This window comes from Tachyglossus aculeatus, chromosome 2 (assembly GCF_015852505.1).
Source record: "Tachyglossus aculeatus isolate mTacAcu1 chromosome 2, mTacAcu1.pri, whole genome shotgun sequence".
Lineage (NCBI taxonomy): Eukaryota > Metazoa > Chordata > Mammalia > Monotremata > Tachyglossidae > Tachyglossus > Tachyglossus aculeatus.
Window position 1 is genome coordinate 81595055 of NC_052067.1, and position 21630 is coordinate 81616684.

General features: G+C 44.5%; 1 protein-coding gene across 2 annotated transcripts in view; it reads right to left on the reverse strand.

Moving 5' to 3' along the window:
• PDE7B (phosphodiesterase 7B) overlaps positions 1-21630 on the reverse strand; it is a 457009-nt gene that overhangs the window by 354208 nt on the left and 81171 nt on the right. The window contains exon 1 of one of the 2 annotated variants that reach the window (XM_038740716.1): positions 18531-18606. The exons of the other annotated variant lie outside the window; for it this stretch is intronic. The gene's annotated coding sequence lies outside the window, so the exon portion shown is untranslated. Of the gene's footprint in view, positions 1-18530; positions 18607-21630 lie in introns of those variants that run through there. 2 annotated transcript variants of the gene reach the window in all.

Sequence of the window (21630 nt, forward strand, 5' to 3'; positions counted from 1 at the left end):
ACAGTCTTAATCACCATTTTACAGATGAGAGAACTGAGGCACAGAGAAGTTAAGTGACTTGCCCAAAGTCACACAGCTGACAATTGGTGGAGATGGGATTTGAACCCCTGACATCTGACTCCAAAGCCCGTGCTCTTTCCACTGAGCCAGGCTGCTTCTGTCTTCTGCCCCTAAGTGTCCTTGGTGGAACTGGCCAGAGAAATTTACTTTTATTCTGTAGAATCCCTGCACATGTTGGAATCCCAGATGTGGTAACTTAGCACCATTAACTATTCCATGTATGAAAAATACACTTTTGCTCTGCAAAAAAATATTTCCTTTCTGGAAATGAGTACTTTTAGTTTTAAATAGCCTGATTCAAGAGTGCACAGTATGCCCCCTAATTTGCACCCTTTATTCACCCCACGCTCAACCCCACAGCACTTATGGACATATCCTTAATTCATTTAATGTCTATATCCCCATCTATACTGTAAGCTCCTTGGGGGCAGGGAATTTGTCTACCAACTCTGTTATACTGTACTTTCCCAAGTATTTAGTACAGTGCTATGCACACAGTAAGTACTCCCTAAATAGGATTAATTGCTTGATTGAAGAGTGTTAGCTAAATTTATCCAAAAGCATACAGATTTGCTATTTTTTCATTCTCTTTGATTAAGCATTTCTTGAGTGGCTGCACTGGGTACAGAACACTGTCCTAAGTACTTGGGAGAGTATGACAGAATTAGTAGACATGATCCCTGCCCTCAAGGACCTTCCAATCTAGCAGGGGAGATAGGTGCTGGTGTGAAAAAGTGCTTAGGTGGTGCAGAAGGGGCAGTAGGAGGATGTAAGATGAGAAGATTAGAAATTAATAGGGTAATGAATCAATGGTATTTTTTGAGCACTTACTGTGTGTGAAGCACTGTACTAAGCATATAATCTTACAACCTAGAGTGGGAAACAACACTAAAATAAATTACAGAGAGGGGAAACAGAGTATCAGGATATGTGTAAGGGCTGTGGGATTGGGGTGAGCATCAAAATGTTTCAGTGGAAGACCAACACCTCAAATTCAACATATCTAAAAACTCAGCATCTCATTTTCTCTCCTAATTTTCTTATCTACATTGATAACATCAAACTCTCTGCCCCAGAATCCCGGGTCCTTGGCCTCATCCTGGCTCATCACTGTTTTCAGCCCTCATATCCAGTCACCTGCTAAATCTAGATGATTCTTTCTCCATAATATTTCTCATCTTTTCCTCTTCCTCTCCACTCAAATTGGTACACTTGATATGCTCTGGTCATATTAGACTGCTACATCAGCCTCCTCATGGGTCTCCCTGCCTCCTGTCTCTCCCTTCTTCGGTCTAGCATAGACTTCTTACCATACCAGAGCATTTAATCATAAGTATTTGCAGAGGACTTTACTAAGTGCTTGGGAGAGTAAAATGCAACAGAGTTAGTAGATTTGTTCCCTGCCCACTACAAGCTTACAGTTTAGATAGAGGGAGAGAAAGGCATTAATATAAATAATTTATAATATATAATTTATAGATACATACATAAGTGCTGTGGGGTTGAAGGTGGGGTGAATTGCAAATGCCCTAAGGTCACAGATCCAATTGCCTAGATGACACTGAAGGGAGAGATAGCCAGGGAAAGGGCTTGAATGGGGAAGATCTTCACCCTTCCACTTTGACCCCTCACTTCCATTATTCTCCCAGCTTGAAAATCACTATTACTCTCAAGATCCACCAGACCACAGTTCTCCCCATCTCCAAAACTCCCTTATAAGTGTAGCTTCTCCATGAAGCCTTCCCCGATTTATTCACAACACCCCAGTCATACCGCCTTCTACATGTGCTTATATTTCTCTCTTCAGCACTAATCTGTATATAGCTTACACATTTATCTATACATTCAGGTACTTATTCAGCTGCTTTATTCTGAGGTGGTTGTCCTTTTGCTTTATCATTATTCTTCTTCTACTTTCACTAAAAGTAACTTTTTCCCCATCTCTCCTTTCTCCACCCCCAAAACTCTAATCTCCTTGAGGGCAGGGAACATGTGTCGTGCTATTGGTGGACACTTCCACGTATTTAATATAGGATCTATAACTTAATAGTTGTTCAATAAATGACACCAATAGCTTTCAACTGATAATCAAGCACGACAGCCCTGTCCATGAGAGTTGTCAGTTGTGTAATTTTCAGAAAGACAGACTCAGTTCTCTTTTGTCACCTGGCTTACTCTGCTGTGAATTTTAAGGTAGAAAGATACAGCACAATGCAAGCATTTTACTGAACAGGGAGGATGAATTATCCATCTTTGGAAATTCTATACTATCAGTTTTACTCCAAAATCTGGATCTAGCCTTCCAAACCGCTACCCTGCTCATTCAAGCTCTCATCCTATCCCATCTGGACTACTGTATCAGCCTCCTCTCCGATCTCCCATCCTCATGTCTCTCCCCACTTAAATCCATACTTCACGCCACTGCCCAGATTGTCTTTGTCCAGAAACGCTCTGGGCATGTTACTCCCCTCCTCAAAAATCTCCAGTGGCTACCAATCAATCTGTGCATCAGGCAGAAACTCCTCACCCTCGGCTTCAAGGCTGTCCATCACCTCGCCCCCTCCTATCTCACTTCCCTTCTCTCCTTCTACAGCCCAGCCCCCACCCTCCGCTCCTCTGCCGCTAATCTCCTCACCGTGCCTCGTGTTCGCCTGTCCCGCCGTCGATCCCCAGCCCACGTCATCCCCCTGGCCTGGAATGCCTTCCTACCCAACATCCGCCAAGCTAGCTCTCTTCCTCCCTTCAAGGCCCTACTGAGAGCTCACCTCCTCCAGGAGGCCTTCCCAGACTGAGCCCTCTCCTTCCTCTCCCCCTCCTCCCCCTCTCCATCCCCCCGGTCTTACCTCCTTCCCTTCCCCACAGCACCTGTATGTTTGTACATATTTATTACACTATTTATTTATTTTACTTGTACATATCTATTCTATTTATTTTGTTAATATGTTGTGTTTTGTTCTCTGTCTCCCCCTTCTAGACTGTGAGCCCACTGTTGGGTAGGGACCGTCTCTATATGTTGCCAACTTGTACTTCCCAAGCGCTTAGTACAGTGCTCTGCACACAGTAAGTGCTCAGTAAATATGATTGATTGATTGATCCCAGAGCCATAGTATGGGGCAGACATAAAATACCATTACTGCTACAGAGGATCTCATCTTCTGCCTTTCGCTGTCCTCTGCACCACTACTAAAGTGCACTACCGACTCTTGAAGTCATCTAAGAAAATAAAATCCATGATGATCTTAACCCTTCGGGCCTTGCTCCAGAGTGGTCTCTTGCTGTGATTGCATTGTAGGATGGAAAAGGGAGTCAGTCAATCAGTGGTTAGGTGGAAATAGTTGGAAAAGTTTTATGTTTTGAAAAAGCTCCATCTGCACCTTTGGGAACACCATTTAGGAGGTGAATTGAGCTGGTACAGCCTGGCCTACGTGCCCTCATTTATTAGGTGATCCAGCTAAACCTCTGTTTACAGTTCCCTGACCACTCCCATGTTCTTTCCTCCATCCCCTCAGCCACCCCCTACACAATGAATAGGGAACCCACACTGGCAGCCCAAGAGAAAGAGAGCCGACTGTGGCAACGGCCACCGCAGCATTGTTTATCGGAACATCAAGTTCAGTAGCAATCCCACAGTGACGTCATTCCCAGCGGTCCTGGCCGATGAAGATTTCTGACTGAGATGATTCCAAGGCAGTTTCAAAGCCGGTGGCGGATGCCCGGTTGAGAAACCAAGGACGGCTGCTCGTAATTACATCCACGATGCCGTCCTACAGGTGACGGCCAGGCCCGGTTAGAAGCAGAAAGCCTCTCCCCTTTTTGGGGGGGTTGGTCTGAGTAGGGGTGTGGGGAGGCCATTTGGTGGGCAAAGATGATTCCTTTACCAGTCAGACTTCGTAAACATTGCTGGGATAATTGAGGCTTGCAGAAGGGGAGGGCTAGAGTCTGAGTTGGCGGGGGTGATCTGAGGAGGTTGGTTTCGGCCTAGGAATCGATCCAAGTGCTGTAACTGAGGTTAGACACATGGCATAGGGAGGAGAATATTATACGTTTTTTGTTTATATTAATTTCTGTCTCCCCCTCTGGACTGTAAGCTTGTCATGGACAGGGAACCTGTCCACTAAATCTGTTGTATTGTACAGTGCTCTGCACATAGTAAGCGTGCAATAAACGAGAAGCAATGTGGCCTGGGCTTCAAGGCTCTCCATCACCTGGCCCCCTCCTACCTCACCTCCCTTCTCTCCTTCTACTGCCCAGCCCGCACCCTCCGCTCCTCCACCACTAATCTCCTCACTGTACCTCGCTCTCGCCTGTCCCGCCATCGACCCCCGGCCCACGTCATCCCCCGGGCCTGGAATGCCCTCCCTCTGCCCATCCGCCAAGCTAGCTCTCTTCCTCCCTTCAAGGCCCTGCTGAGAGCTCACCTCCTCCAGGAGGCCTTCCCAGACTGAGCCCCTTCTTTCCTCTCCCCTCGTCCCCCTCTCCATCCCCCCGTCTTACCTCCTTCCCTTCCCCACAGCACCTGTATATATGTATATATGGTTGTACATATTTATTACTCTATTTATTTATTTATTTATTTTACTTGTACATTTCTATCCTACTTATTTTATTTTGTTGGTATGCTTGGTTCTGTTCTCTGTCTCCCCCTTTTAGACTGTGAGCCCACTGTTGGGTAGGGACTGTCTCTATGTGATGCCAATTTGTACTTCCCAAGCGCTTAGTACAGTGCTCTGCACATAGTAAGCGCTCAATAAATACGATTGATTGATTGATTGATTGGCTCAGTGGAAAGAGCGTGGGCTTGGGAATCAGAGGTCATGGTTCTAATCCCAGCTCCACTTATAAACTGTGTGATTTTGGGCATGTAACAACTTCTCTGTGCCTCAGTTACCTTTCATTCATTCTTTCAATCATATTTATTGAGCACTTACTGCGAGCAGAGCACTGTACTAAGTGCTTGGGAAGTACAAGTTGGCGACATAGAGACAGTCCCTACCCAGCAACGGGCTCAGTCTAGAAGACAGGCTCACAGTCTCACCTGGAAAATGGGGATTAAGACTGTGAGCCCCATGTGGGACACCCTGATTACCTTGTATCTCCCCCAGCACTCAGAACAGTGCTTGTCACATATTAAGCACTTCACAAATACCAAAATTATTATTATTAATAAATATCATTGACTGATTGAGAAACAGTCCTAATGGTAGACACTGGTAAAGGGCAGAGGTTTAATAAATTCACGAACAATTGATGGAGCTGGAGTAAGGAGCCATTTGCTGCTGAGAGGAAGCCTTTGCTCTAAGGATCTAGAATTTAGGATTTAGTATTGACAGTAAGTGTTATTGCTGTCTGGATGAAGAGGAGGCCTTGAGAGTCTAACCTGGGGAAATGTTTTTTGTTTATTTATTGTTACTGTCTTAAGATGAATAACTAAATGAAGCACCAAGTCTGATTTTCCACCATGTGGAGGGCAGAGATTGTAGGAAAACTGTTGAGGACCTACCTCACTAAGGGTCCCATTGCATCTGTTGTACTTTCCAATTGTTCTGTACAGTGCTGTGCACACAATAAGCACTCAATAAGTATGACTGAATGAATGAACCTCTGCCTGTCCTGTGAGCAAGGTGGTTGTGGAGTCATGACTCTGTGCCTGACTGATGAATTTTGGGAGGGGCTGGGCCTGTTACTATCTGCTGAGCACTGTTTTAAGCCCTGGGATAGATACAAGTTAATCAGGTTGGACAAAGTCTCTGTCCCACAAGGAACTCGCAGTCTGAGTCGGAGTAAGAACACCCACTGAATCCCCATTTTACAGATGAGGAAACTGAGGAATCTAGAAGTTTAGTGATTCAAGCATTTATCTTAGCCTGCCTCGACTACTGCATGTGCCTCCTCACTTACTTCCCGACCTCCTGTCTTTCCCCACTCTAGTCCATACTCCGCTATGCTGCATGAATCATTTTTCAACAAAAACATTTAGTCCATGTCTCCCCATTCCTCAAGATTCTCCAGCGGCTTCCCATTCATTCATGTTTATTAACCACTTACTGTGTGCAGAGTGCTGTACTAAGTGTGTGGGAAAGTACAATACGACAATCAATGGTGACATTCCCTGCCCACAACAAGCTCATGGTGCCATCCACCTCTGCATCAAACTCTTTACCAGTGGATTTAAAGCAGTCAATCAGGTTTCCCTCTCCCACCTCACCTCATTCATCTCTTACCATGGCCTGGACCAAACACTCCTCTCCTCTAATGCTAGCTTACTCACATCTTGTCTCTCTTGCCGCTAACCACTTGCCCACATCCTCCCCCTCTATATATGCCAGACCACCACTCTCCACCTTCAAAGCTCTATTAAGGTCCCTAGCTTGCTCTCCCTTTCGCATCGTCTAGGCATGTGGAACTGTAACCTGTCTCTCCCCACTTCAATCTATACTTCACGCTGCTGCCCGGATTGTCTTTGTGCAGAAACGCTCTGGGCATGTTACTCCCCTCCTCAAAAATCTCCAGTGGCTACCAATCAACCTACGCATCAGGCAAAAACTCCTCACTCTCAGCTTCAAGGCTCTCCATCACCTCGCCCCCTCCTACCTCGCCTCCCTTCTTTCCTTCTCCAGCCCAGCCCACACCCTCCTCTCCTCTGCCGCTAACTTCCTCACTGTGCCTCGTTCTCGCCTGTCCTGCTGTCGACCCTCAGCCCACATCCTCCCCCTGGCCTGGAATGCCCTCCCTCTGCACATCCACCAAGCTAACTCTCTTCCTCCCTTCAAAGCCCTACTGAGAGCTCACCTCCTCCAGGAGGCCTTCCCAGACTGAGCCCCCTCCTTCCTCTCCCCCTTCTCCCCCTCCTCATCCCCCACGCCTTACCTCCTTCCCCTCCCCACAGCACCTGTATATATGTATATGTTTGTACATATTAATTACTTTATTTATTTTACTTGTACATATTTATTCTATTTATTTTATTTTGTTACTATGTTTTGTTTTGTTGTCTGTCTCCCCTTCTAGACTGTGAGCCTACTGTTGGGTAGGGACCGTCTCTATATGTTGCCAACTTGTACTTCCCAAGCACTTAGTACAATGCTCTGCACACACTAAGCACTCAATAAATACGATTGAATGAATGAATAACCTTTACACATTTGATATTCATCCCCACAGCACTTACATACGTATCTATAAATTATATATTATGAATTATTCATTTATATTAATGTCGGTCTCCCCCTCTAGACTGTTAGCTTGTTATAGGTAGGAAATGTATCCATTAATTCTATTGTTTTGTACTCTCTCAAGCACTTAACGCAGTACTCTGCACACAGTAAGCATTCAATAAATACCGCTGAATGATTGATTTGCCCAGAGCCATACAGCAGGTGACTGATGGATCTGGGATTGCCAGGTCTTCGGACTCCCAGGACTACGCTCTTTCCACTAGATCAACCTGCATAAACCAGCCAGACATAAGGACTTCCACTGGCAACCAATTTTCATGCCAGAATTAGCTGGGAAATGCACAGACTCTATGCTCTATGGTGAATAGGTGAAGATAAAAGCCAGCAGCGTTAAGCAGCAACAGAAAGTGACTAAACAAATCAGATTCTTTGGGGCCTTTTCAGCAAAACCATCACCAATCTAGTCACTATCCTGTAAAGTTTAAGGCAAGGGGAAATACCAAGGAAATAGTCTGTTGCATGACTGTAGGGTCAAAGGACTGATTTCTCTTAGAAGTGGTGTCATTCTTAAAAGCAGCTTCTGTACGGCTGCATCTTAAACCTGGGATGGGGTGGAGTGTAAACCAGTCTGATTGCAGAGGCCTGAACAGTTAAGCGAATTAAACAGCTGCACAGCTAACATCTGGAGGATCTGGATCATAGGAGTACCTCCCGGAAGTTCCCTCATTAGTCCAAGATGAACAAAGCTTCCATTATCCCTTGCTCCTAACAAATTTTCCGTTTGTGCTGAGAGAGTTCAGTAATGCCAGTAGAGAGCTTGGCTCTGACATAGGTTGGAATCGGAGGAGATGCATTTCTTTTGAGATGATATTTGTCATGTCCTTTCACCAAATTATACACACATCTGCCCTGTAGAAATTTTTACATATGTCTGACTAGATTAGGGGATCGCCTAGCTCAAGATCTCAGTGTTTCTCATTTCAGCAGATCAGAGAGTAGTCTTGAGCATATTTAAATTGGTAGACAGGATTTTTGCCCGAATAAGCTCTTTTAAGACAATATTTTCAAGAGGAAGGGAGCGTACCTAACAAGACTCATGTTAAAACACTGGAGCACAGTTGCAGAAACAATATATCAGGGGAGAAAACTTTTCAGCTCTATGCTTTAGCAGCAGGGCTTAGTGGAAAGAGCACGGGCTTGGGAGTCAGAGGACGTGGGTTTGAATCCCAGCTCTGCCACTTGTCAGCTGTGTGACTTTGGACAAGTCCCTTAACTTCTGTGTGCCTCAGTTACCTCATCTGTAAAATGGGGACTAACACTGTGAGCCCCACGTGGGACAACCTGATAACCTTGTATCTACTCCAGCGCTTAGAACAGTGCTTGGCACATAGTAAGCGCTAAACAAATACCATCATTATCGTGAGAAGCAGCGTGGCTCACTGGAAAGAGGCTTTGGAGTCAGAGGTCATGGGTTCAAATCCCAGCTCCACCAATTGTCAGCTGTGTGACTTTGGGTAAATCACTTAACTTCTCTGTGCCTCAGTTCCCTCATCTGTACAATGGGGGTTAAGACTGTGAGCCCCCCATGGGACAACCTGATCACTTTGTAACCTCCCCAGCACTTAGAACAGTGCTTTGCACATAGTAAGTGCTTAATAAATGCCATTATTATTAGATACAGACATTTTCCCTGGATTTAGCCAGAGTCTTTTTCCTCTCCTCTGTGGGAAAATGAGATCCCATTCATAGACAGTCCCTCTAACCACTGGGCAGAAGGGGCAGGGCAAGTCTCTTGAACTCACCACTCCAATTCTGATAGTAGCCCTCACCTTCCTCCCTTCTGCCATGCACTGTCCATCAAGGGTCTAAAGTAGCCTAGCAGAGTGGGAAAGCTCAGTGTGTGTGGGTGAAGGATGGAGGGAGGGAGGGAGAGAGGTAGGCACGTAGAAAGTCCCGTGGGTAGCTTTTTGTGGGCAGGGAACATGTCTACTAACTCTGTTATATTGTACCCTCCCAAGCACTTAGTACAGTGCGCTGCACACAGTAAGCATTAATAAATAGTACTGATTGAATGGGAGCTAAAAGTTGACCTGGATCCCCACAGCCCTGGGTCCCCACGGCAAAGTTGTCCTCCTAAAAATCACCCCTAGGGTAGATCATGGTTGGACAGGGTTTATAAAATGCCCGTTTACACTACAGCATGATCTTGGGTAGAAAAATTAACTTTTCAAATGGTTCCTCCCTTAAGGCATGCATTTGTCATCACATGCCGTTACACATCGCAGTCACCTACCAGCAGACGCTCTTTTCCAAGAACATTATTTAGCACTTTTAGAGGGAACTTGAAAATTGCTCTGAGCCCAGCACGTAGAGTTGCCAGACATTTCAGGATAAGCATGACTGTCCCCATTTAGGTGTCCTTCATTTTCCTGGAAATTAATTTTGGAGAGGACATATGATTCCCCCAAATTTGAGTAGAGTAAGCCTCTGATGCTCTGCAAGAGCCGGGGACAGAGGAATCAGGTTCAAGACAGGTCCATTATTATAAAATCTACAGCCTGGCAATGCTACGTGCTCATTCATTTTAGCCTTTTCTCTCACACATACGGTACAGTGATCATCTGGAGCTCCTTCCATGAATTACTACAATACAATATTCATGAATTAATGTAAATAGAACTAAGTTGAAGCACTGAGTTGGATAAAGGTACCAAGTGTCAGAGCAAGTGAATTTGTGAAGCTTAAAGTTGGGTGACTTGAATGAGATTTACAGGAACTAGGGATTCCTGTTTGTAGGTGATTCAGACCAGAATTGTGGATGAAATTTACTCTGTTTAAATGACTCAAGCAGTGGTATAGTAGTAACGATGATGATGATAACAGCAATGTTTACTATATGGGGAAAACACTATTCCAAGTTCTGGGGTAGACACAAGATAATCAATCAGTGGTATTTATTGAGCCCTTACTGTGTGCAGAGTACTATGCTAAACACTTGGGAGAGTGTAATACAACAGAGTTGGCAGAATGCTCCCTGGGCACAAGGAGCTCATGATCTAGAGGGACTTTGAGTTGGATATCGTTACTGTGCCACATGGGGCTCACATTCCAAAAAGGAGGAAGGAGAGGTATTTAATCCCCATTTTACAGATGAGGATGAGGCACAGAAGAGTTAAGTGAGTTGTCCAAATTCACACAGCAGGCAAGTTGGATCCAGAACTGGAACCCAGGTCTTGCTGTTTCTCTTGGATTCTTGTCTCCTTTAATTTTTTTGCCAAGTGTTGGCACTTGGAGACAAGTTCTGAAGGTTTGACCCACAAAAGCATTTCTTATTAAATATGCCTGGGTCTATTATTTGATGAGTCCTGTTAAAATGGATGTGAGAAATTGCTATGTTAGTGTGAACACACAGTTCTTTTGAAGGGGGCTGAACACTGAGCAGTTCTGGCAGTACCTCTAACAAAACCCCCTGGAAAAACTTGAAGCAAACTATAATCACTTGTCAGACTATTGGGTGGACCCTAACTTTGTCAGTAACAATCAGAATCAAGCAGCAGTAACTCATCTTCAGCCCCCGCTTCCTGGCCTTAAGAACCCCCTATAGACTGAGATCTGGCTCTGGGAAACTTATTTTCAGGATAATCCCAGACCCTGCTCCTCAGTTCCCTAGATTTTGCCATTTCTGGGAGTCAGGGCAAGGTGACCAAGTTCCCCAATTTGGATAAGACAATCCTGAGGTTTCAGGGTGCAGACCATCTCCCATTTTTAGGATTTTGGGGACAAGTTTGGGTTCTGAAAAACAGGAGAAAATTCCTTATGCATTTCTGCTGATGGAAAGGTTCATGAGGAAAGAGGGGATAGTGAGGGTGTGGTGGGGTGAAGAAAAGTCCAGGGTGTCAGAGTTATCATCTGAGCTCAATAAAAAACTGTTGATTGGTATCATTGAATATAGAATCCAATATGAAATTCCTCTAAGATAGAAGAGCTACATCTTAGCCCTACAGAGGTCTGCATTCTACTCTGATTTGGGTTGAGACATGGTGCTTTGGATGCAAATTGAGGGAATACCAACCTGTGGAATGGATTGCTTCACAGAACACAAGTTTGGAATACTCTGGGCATGATACCTGCCCATGGTGGTGAGGAAAATTATGTTTTGTTTTCACACCGACTTGCTTTTGTTTTCTACCTCCTGCTTCACCTCACCTTACCCACTCACTAATTTGGATATACTCTCAGTCTTATCTCTAGGAAAGCAGTGTGTCTTAGTGGAAAGAGCATGGGCCTATGAGTCAGAAGACTTGGGTTCCACCACTTACCAGCTGGGTGTCCTCGGACAAGTCACTTAAATTATCTGTACCTCAGTTCCTTCATCTGCAAAATGAGATTCAATCCCTGTTCTCCTTCCTATTTAATCTGTAAGCTCATTATGGGCAGGAAAAGTGACTGCTCATTCTGTTGAATTGTACTCTTCCAAGTGCTTATTTTAGTGCTCTGCACATAGTAAGAGCTCAATTAATACAATTGATTGATTATTTAGACTGTGAGCCCCATGTGGATGGAACCTGATTATATTGCCTCTACCCCAGAGCTTAGTACAGTGCTTGGCACATAGTAAGCACTTAAATACCATTATTATCATAGTACTTATCTCTAGTCAATGCACAATCTCCAATCTCACCAAATCTGAAATTCCACTCTGACTACAGCTTCCTGACCTGCCTTCTCCCCCTATCTCCATAAATCTGTCCCGTTTCTCCACAGGGACCTCTTCTGAGCCCCTACAATTTTGCAAAGCCATCTTCCCCTATTTGGGTCTCGCTACCCAATCTCACTCCTCTGGACTCACAAATCCACACCATCCTCTCCACTGTACTAAATTCCCTCAGTTCCCTACCCCTCTGATCTCAACTCTCAGTCCAAATCACCTCCACAGTATGCTTCCTCTGGTATGGTGCACAAGCTGAGCAGCATTATGAGCGGTCTGGAATTCCCTCTCCCTTCATGTCTGACACACTACCACTGTCTCCATCTTTAAAGCCTTATTAAAAATCACATCTCCAAAAGGCCTTCCCCAACTAAGCCCTCACTTCCCCACTCCTTTGTGACACCTATGCACCAAGATCTGCACCCCTTAAGCACTTGATATTCACCCCGCCCTCAACCCCACAGTAACTTGTGTACTGAGCCCCCTGTGGGAAAATCTGATCACCTTGTAACCTCTCCAGCGCTTAGAACAGTGCTTTGCACATAGTAAGCACTTAATAAATGCCATTATTATTATCCACTTTACACTCTGCCATTTCCCCTATCTGTGATTTATTTTAATGTCTGTCTCCTGCTCTAGACTGTGAACTCCCTGGGAGCAGGGATCATATCTACCAATTATACTGCACTTTTCCAAGCACCTAATGTAGTTCTCTACACATAGTAAGCATTCAATAAATACCACTGACTGACTGATTTAAATTCTAAAGATAACAGGACTTGTAGGTGGTGAAGATATCCAGGGACCAACAAATCCTGGCCAATTAACAACTCTCCAAGTCCCATGGCATGAATCTACAGAAACCACAACCCTGCCTATATTTCCTTTGAATAACTGCAGTTGTCTAATTTTAATAGATTACCTTGAATTTTCCTGCCATGGTGAATTATGCATGGGGATAGTTTTTGAATTAAATTAAAGTTCTCCAGCCCTTTTGTAAAGAAGGAATTTGTTCAATGAGATGCTTTATTGTACTACAACTCCTTTCAGCCAAGAGTGTTCTTTCTACTTTTTCCCTTCTGATATTTAAATTTTTTTTCCAGTGCAGAAAATATGCAGGCAGAGAAGCTTTGTAGTTTAAACCTCAAACATGACTCAATTTTAACTCCTTCTAGCCCTGCATTGCCCCTGGCCACCATCTGATAGATTTCCTAGTACATATCTTTAAGCTCTGCTGCTTCCCTTCCCTGTACTTTATTTTAGTGTCTATCTTCTCTGCTAGATTATAAACCCCTTTAAGAGCCAGGATTAATCACTGATATTTATTGAGTGCTAACTGTGTGCAAAACACTGTACTAATGGCTTGATTGTGATTACTAGTTCAATTGTCACAGCATATTATTTATTCCTTCTTTCATCCAAGAGTAAATTTTGAACCCCTGCTAAGAAATAGCCAGAAATGGATCTCATCCTCCAGGATCTCACCACCTAATTTGAGACAAGACACACACAAATACACAACAAATAGTAGACACACAGCCCATTGATAGTGGTACAGAAACACCAACAGAAAGCTTGGAGGGAGCTTGGCCTAATGGAAAAAATATTGAACTGGGATTCAGGAAATCTGAGTTCTAATCTTGCCCAAAGTCACATGGCAGGCAAGTGACAGAACCAAATCACAACTCCTCTGCTCCTCAGTTTCCTCATAGTAAAATGAGGATAAAATATCCATTCTCCCTCACTGTGCACTGCACATCTTGACTAGGGACTGTGTGCAATCTGATGGTCCTGTACCATTATTAAACAATGCATACCAATATAGAATAATAGTAATAGGCCTCACATCTAAAGGAGGGAGAATAGGCATTGAATCCTCATTTAAAAGATGAGGAAACTAGGGCACAGAGAAGTGAATTGACTTACCCAAAGTCATAGATCAGCCAAGTGGCAGAGCTAGGATTAGAACCCAGGTACTCTGTCTCCCAGGCTTGTGCTCGTTCCACTAAGTCATGCTGCTTCACATTTTGGAGACATAAAAGTGCTGGGGAGTTGGAATAATTGAAGCGGTGGGATTTTTCTGGGTAGGTTTCATGAGGAGATAGTATTTTATGGAGCTTCCGAGGAAGGGGTGGCAAGTGACCCGGGGAAGAAGAGCATTCCAAGACAGGAAAATGGCTTAAGGGTAGAGGAATCATGGGCATAGGTTAGTACACCAGGCAGTGGGGCTGGAGCTAAGAGAATGTGCAAGGGGGTGGTTAGAGGTGTAGTAATAAAAATAGTATTGAGATAGAGATGTAGGAAACTTGGCTAGAGAGATCCAATGGCCGACACCCTTAACATTGAAAAATTTTTATTTGATAGAAGAAACTGGGCTTCAGAAGAGGGGAGGAATAGGATAAAGAGAAGATGGTTCTCAGGATAGTCAGTCTTATTTATTGAACACTTACTGTATGCAGAGGACTGTACTAAGCACTTGGGAGAATAAAACAGACACACTGCCTGCCCACACCGAGCTTACAGTCTAGAAGACGAGTTTAAGGATAGATTGGAAGGGGTGAAGATGGCAGCAGAGAGGCCAGGAGGAGGCTTTTGCAGCACCAAGCTCAAAGATAGGGATAGGGTGGGAACTGTGAAGGAAAAATGAGGTTTCATTAAAGAAAGAATTGATGTCATCTGTTGACTGATTCTACCATCCAGTCAAAGGTGACTCTAATTTAAACAAATCAAAGAAAGAGAGCAAAGCAATGTCTTATACAGGGTGGGGAACTGGAAAATGTTATAGTAGAGAGTGTAGACCAATTGAAGAGTCACTTAACTTTCCTATGCCTCAATTTCCATCTGCAGAATGGAATTTAATACCTACTGTGAACGCCATGTGGGACAGGGACTCTGTCCAGCCTGCTTATCAGGTATCTACCTTAAAACTTAGTAAGTTATTTGGCTCATAGGAAGTGCTTAATACCACTTACTGTTCCAATTGTAAAACATCATTTGGGTAGGGAAGTTGAATCAGAGTAATCAATCACATTTATTGAGTGCTTACTGTTTGCAGAGCACTGTCCCACGTGCTTGGGAGAATACAATAACATTGTTGCAATAACATGACTACTCACAATGAATGAGCTTTCAGTCTAGGGGACAGTAAGGCATCAGTGAGAATTTAGATCAAATCTGCTCTTTTCTCTGATACTTTTTTTTTTGCAGTCCTCCTGTACCTGCATTTTCCCCCTGTAAAAAGTGGGTGATTGTCTAATTCGTTGAATCATATTTATTGAGTGCTTACTGTGTGCAGAACACTGTACTAATCAGATGCAGGTATAAATAGGCTCGTATAATAGTAAGTTGCATATAAAACAAGGTGGAGCCTTACTTGGTTGTGGGCTCTTTAATAAGAGCTAAATGAGGCCAGCTAGGGGTGGGGAAGAGTTCCCTGGTCAGAGACTGATCTCTGAGAAGGTGGGAGCTGCTGGCTCTCTAGGGACAGAAATTCCAGGGAATCCTCTGAGGACAGAAGGGCAGAGAAGGAAGGTCCATGGACTGTGATCTTATGTATACCTCACTCCCAACCCCGTAAAGGTTTCCTAGGAGATAGCTCTCTGGTGTCTTTAGCGTAGCTCAGTGGAAAGAGCACGGGCTTTGGAGTCAGAGGTCATGGGTTTGAATCCCAGCTCCGCCACCTGTCTGCTGTGTGACCTTAGGCAAGTCACTCAATTTCTCTGAGCCTCAGTTACCTCATCTGTAAAATGGGGATGATGACTGCGAGCCCCACGTGGAACAACCTCATCACCTTGTATCCCTCCCAGTGCTTAGGTAAGCGCTTAACAAATGCCATTATTATTATTATCTTTACCCAGCAGATCACTAATTACATCAATGCTCCCCACTCTTGAAGAACATCCAGCAGTTGCCCCTCCACATTGGTTTTAAAGCACTCAATCCCCCCTACACCTCCTCACTGCTATCCTACTACAGTATCCCAGACCACACACTTCATTCCTCTGACAACCTAGTTATTCACTGTACCCCAATCTCATCTATCTAGACACCAACATCTTGCCCACATCCTGCCTCTGGCCTGGAATACCCTCCTTCTTCAGATCTGACAGAGAATCATCTTCCCTACCTTCAAAGCCTACAGTGCCTGGAACACAGTAAGAGCTTAAATACCATAATTATCATCATCTCCAAGAGGTCTTCCCAGACTAGGCCCTCATTTCCTCTTCTATAATGTCCTTCTGCGTCGCCCTGCACTTTAATAATAATAATAATAATGGCATTTATTAAGCACTTACTATGTGCAAAGCACTGTTCTAAGTCCTGGGGAGGTTACGAGGTGATCAGGTTGCCCCATGGGGGGCTCACAGTTTTAATCCCCATTTTCCAGATGAGGTAACTGAGGCACGGAGAAGTTAAGTGACTTGCCCAAAGTCACACAGCTGACAATTGGTGGAGCTGGGATTTGAACCCATGACCTCTGACTCCAAAGCCTGTGCTCTTTCCATTGAGCCACTCTGCTTCTCATTTGGATTTGCACACTTCATTCACCCCTCCTTCAGCCCCATAGCTCTTAAGTATATATCCATAATTTATTTATATATTAATAATAATTGTGGTAGAGTGCTTTCTTTGTGCCAGGTACTGTAATAAGCACTGTGGTGGATACACACACATTGGGTTAGACACAACTCCTGAACCACACGGAGCTCACAGTCTTAATCCCCATTTTACAGATAACAGACACAGAAAAGTGAGTGACTTGCCCAAGGTCACACAACAGACAAGTGGTGGAGCTGGGATTAGAACCCAGTTCCTTCTGATTCCCAGGCCACAATATGTCTCATTGATGTCTGTCTCCCTCTCTACACTGGAAGCTCACTGTGGGCAGGGAATGTGTCTACCGACTCTATACTATACTCTCCCAAGTGCTTAGTATATTAGTACAGTGCTCGGCACACAGTAAGTGCTCCATAAACATAATTGAATGACTGATACACTAATATACCCTTCTCCTCTTCAGGACAACCCTGATTCCTAGCTGCAGCCTTATGGGAAGAGGGAGCGGGAGCAGTGGAAGAATGGCTCCCATCCTTGCCCCACGTGCCTGAGTGAAGAGATAATAATGATAGTAATAAAATCAAAATAACTGTGGTATCAGTTAAGCTCTAAGTGCCAGGCAATGTAATAATAATAATAGTAGTAATGATAGTATTTGTTAAGCACTTACTATGTGCCAGGCATTTTAATAAGCACTGGGGTGGATTCCAGCAAATCGGGTTGGACACAGTTCTTGTCCCATGGAGGGCTCACAGTCTAATTCCCCATTTTACAGATGAGGTAACTGAGGCTTAAGGTCACACAGCAGACCAGTGGCAGAGCCAGGATTAGAACCCATGACCTTCTGACTCACAGGACCATGCTCTATCCACTATGCCATACTGCTTCCCTCGGGGTAGATATAAATTTGTCAAGTTAGGCACAGTCCCTCCCACCACACTAAATGGTACCCTCAGGCCTGGAAATACACTTTTTATGCTTAAAAAGCTGATTATTTTCATTGAGAGGAACAGAGCTTAGTGAGTGGCAAGAATGAAGTGGGGAGCAGTTGGGGAGTGTCTGAGGAAACATCGCATTTCCATTGTGTTGGTCAGTTTACAAAGTAAAGACTGTAATAACAATAATAATGATGGCATTGTTAAGTGCTTACTATGTGCAAAGCACTGTTTTAAGTGCTGGGGAGGATACAAGGTGATCAGGTTGTCCCACAGAGGGCTCACAGTCTTCATCCCCATTTTGCAGATGAGGGAACTGAGTCACAGAGAAGTGAAGTGACTTGCCCAAAGTCACACAGTTGACAGGTGACAGAGCCGGGATTTGAACCCACGACCCTTCAAAGCCCTACTGATCCCTTCAAAGCCCTGAGAGCTCACCTCCTCCAGGAGGCCTTCCCAGACTGAGTCCCCTCCTTCCTCTCCCCCTCCCCCCAACCTTACCTCCTTCCTCTCCCCACAGCACCTGTATATATGTTTGTTCATATTTATTACTCTATTTTATTTCTACATATTTATTCTATTTATTTTATTAATATGTTTTGTTCTGTCTCCCCCTTCTAGACTGTGAGCCCACTGTTGGATAGGGACCGTCTCTATATGTCGCAAACTTGTACTTCCCAAGCTCTTAGTACAGTGCTCTGCACACAGTAAGCGCTCAATAAATACAATTAAATTGAATTGAATGACTGCTGACTCTCAAGCCCATGTTCTTTCCATTAAGCTCCTTGTGGTCAGAGTCTACTAAATCTATTCTACTGTACTCTACTAAGGACTGTGTTCTGCGTACAACAAGCTCTCAAACAAAATGATTGATTAAGGTTAATTTCCAACCCTGACTGCCCCAGTCGCCATCTGCCTCAGATTGGCTGAGTCACAGCGGAGTCCAACGGTTCAGTGTTCATCATCAGTCGTATTTATTGAGCGCTTACTGTGTGCAGAGCACTGTACTAAGCGCTTGGGAAGTACAAGTTGGCAACATATAGAGACAGTCCCTACCCAACAGTGGGCTCACAGTCTAAAAGACTGTGTTCTTACCTCCCCTCTTGGGAATCCAGCAGGAGCCGCTCACATTAAGGGAGACCAGCAAGACCCAGTAGACCGGGCTTCCTTCGCCTGCTCACGGAATATAAACTCACTCATCCACTCGTGGCCCATCGGGTGAGCATGTGCTGTGTGATTAGGCCTGAGCAGACAATTACTAATGCAAGGCACCTGGTTCAATTGGGTGGCTTAGATATTGGACCAGGCACTTAACTCCTTCCTCCCCATGTCCCTCCCCCTTCCCTCACTTCCCATGCTCTTCTTATCTCTTCCACAATAATGAAACCCAATGAAAGAGGATAATGCAATATGCATCGTAAGAAGGGCAACATTTTTTTTAATCCTCAGTGCATGGGAAGAATCAGTCAATCAATCGTATTTATTGAGCACTTACTGTGTGCAGAGCACTGAGCTAAGCACTTGGAAAGTACAAGTTGGCAGCATATAGAGACGGTCCCTACCCAACAGTGGGCTCACAGTCTAGAAGGAGGTGCTAACATATGCATTGCATTAATCTGTGTCGTCATCTTTTCTTAGACAGTAAATTCGATGAGAGCAAAAACAGTGGTTTATGGGGTGGAGTGGCATTTCCAGCATCCGACATAGGACAGTAAATGAGAGAGTCTTATGAATTTATCTAAAGATGAATACAGAATGACGGGGATTTTTCAGAGGCTAGTGGTGCCCGAATTTGCCCAGAGCAGTTGTCTTCCTGAAAAATATTTTTCCTGTTGAAAATTCTGCTTTTTTGCCTGAATATTCACAAAGCAAACCTAATGAGAGCAGAATCTGTGTCATGCATTTCCGATGCACATACCATACCAAGCCTCCTGTGGAAGCCCTGATGTCAACAGCCTTTCGGCCCTTTCCTCATCCAGTCCTAACTCTACTGTCACCCTAGGGAAGGAATCAGAGCAAATCACAGAGTAAAAGCAGGCTGGTGGCAGAACCACGGGGATAGTAGAGGGATTCCAGCCACCCCAGGTGCTAAAGCCCTATCCCTGAGAGCTCACCTCCTCCATGAGGCCTTCCCAAACTGAGCCCCCTCCTTCCTCTCCCCCTCCCCATCCCCCCCCACCCTACCTCCTTCCACTCCCCACAGGACCTGTATATATGTTTGTACAGATTTATTACTCTATTTTACTTGTACATATTTACTATTCTATTTATTTTATTTTGTTAATATGTTTGTTTTTGTTATTTGTCTCCCCCTTCTAGACTGTGAGCCCGCTGTTGGGTAGGGACCGTCTCTATATGTTGCCAACTTGTACTTCCCAATCACTTAGTACAGTGCTCTACACACAGTAAGTGCTCAATAAATATGATTGAATGAATGAATCCCAGCAGCTGTGTGACTTTGGGCAAGTCACTTAACTTCTCTGTGCCTCAGTTACGTCATCTGTAAAATGGGGATGAAAACTGTGAATCCCATGTGTGACGATCTTATCACCTTGTATCCTCCCTAGCATTTAGAACAGTGATTTGCATATACTAAGTGCTCAACAAATGCCATCATCATCATCATCAGCATCACACAAGGGTGCCATCTTCCCGCAAAAAATCCTTCCCTGCACACCAGCTCAAGCTTATGGTTTATTCATTCATTCATTGAATCGTTTTTATTGAGCTCTTACTGTGTGCAGATCACTGTACAAAGCGCTGGGGAAGTACAAGTTGGCAACATATAGAGATGGTCCCTACCCAACAATGGGCTCACAGTCTAGAAGGGGGAAACAGACAACAAAACAAAACATGTGGACAGGTGTCAAGTCATCAGAACAAAAAGAATGAAAGCAAAATCCACATTATTAACAAAATAAATAGAATAGTAAATATGTACAAGAAAATTAATAATGGCATTTGTTCTAAGCACTGGGGAGGTTACAAGGTGATCAGGTTGTCCCACAGGGGGTTCACAGTCTAAATCTTCATTTTACAGATGAGGTAACTGAGGCACAGAGAAGTTAAGTGACTTGCCTAAATTCACACAACTGACAATTGGCAGAGCCAGGATTTGAACCCATGACCTCTGACTCCAAAGCCTGTGTTCTTTCCACTGAGCCACCCTGGCAGGACAGACTCTTGTTTACATCCTCATCATGTGTAAGATGACTTGCTGGCTGTAAAGATACAGTCTGATTCTGTGAAAAATTCCCAACTTCCATGCGGTTGGTTCGATGGAGGTGCAGCCAACCCATCGGTGCGGCAGAATCAGTAATGGAATTTCAGACTTTCACCCAACCTTGTCTACTGCTGATGGTCAAACCCAAAGCCCCAGGCAGCTTCACATGCACATTTCTGGTAAAGAAATTTTTAGGGCTCTGGACAAACAGCAGGAGGCCAAGTACAAACGATCCTGTCCCTTCTCTCATCCTCTCGTTTCGGTTTCATGTTATTTCTAGCCTGTCATTCTGGTCTTCAGCTCAGCCAATGGGCAGAGTGTCGAGGCAGGCAAATGGAGAGGGATTTTATTTCTAACCCTTAAACCTCCTGTTATTCCTTTTTACGTCTTAAACAAAGCAGAGGGAAACAAATTCAGGGGCAAGTGGAGGACTTGCAGGTCAGTAAGGACTCTTCTCTGTCACTGATCTGTTGTTCTCCGGGCAGCACAGCAAAATGAGGCCTGCGGACACTATGCTCACAAGTGAGCATTCCACATTCCAGCTGCTTATCACACAATCAGCCCATTCTATAAACAAAGAGGCCCGAGATTCATCCTGAAATTTGCGTACAGCCATCAGCGTCATCCTAACCCACTCCCCAGCCCCCATGCACCCACACACTGAAAGAGAAACACATTAAGATGGCTGGACAGACCCATTGGCTGACCCAAAGAGACAGAGAGAGAGACATGGAGAGATGGAGGGAGAGAGAGAGCGAGAGAGAGAGAGAGAAAGAGTCAGTCAGTCATATTTATTGAATTCCTACTGTGTGCAGAGCACTGTACTAAACGCTGGGGAGAGTGAAATACAACAATAAACAGATTCCCTGCCCACAGTGAGTTTACAGTCTAGCGGGGGAAGGAAGATCCGATCTGATCTCAGGCAGAACATAGTGGGTCTGGCTGGGTCATTCTCAAGTCTGCTGATAGTTT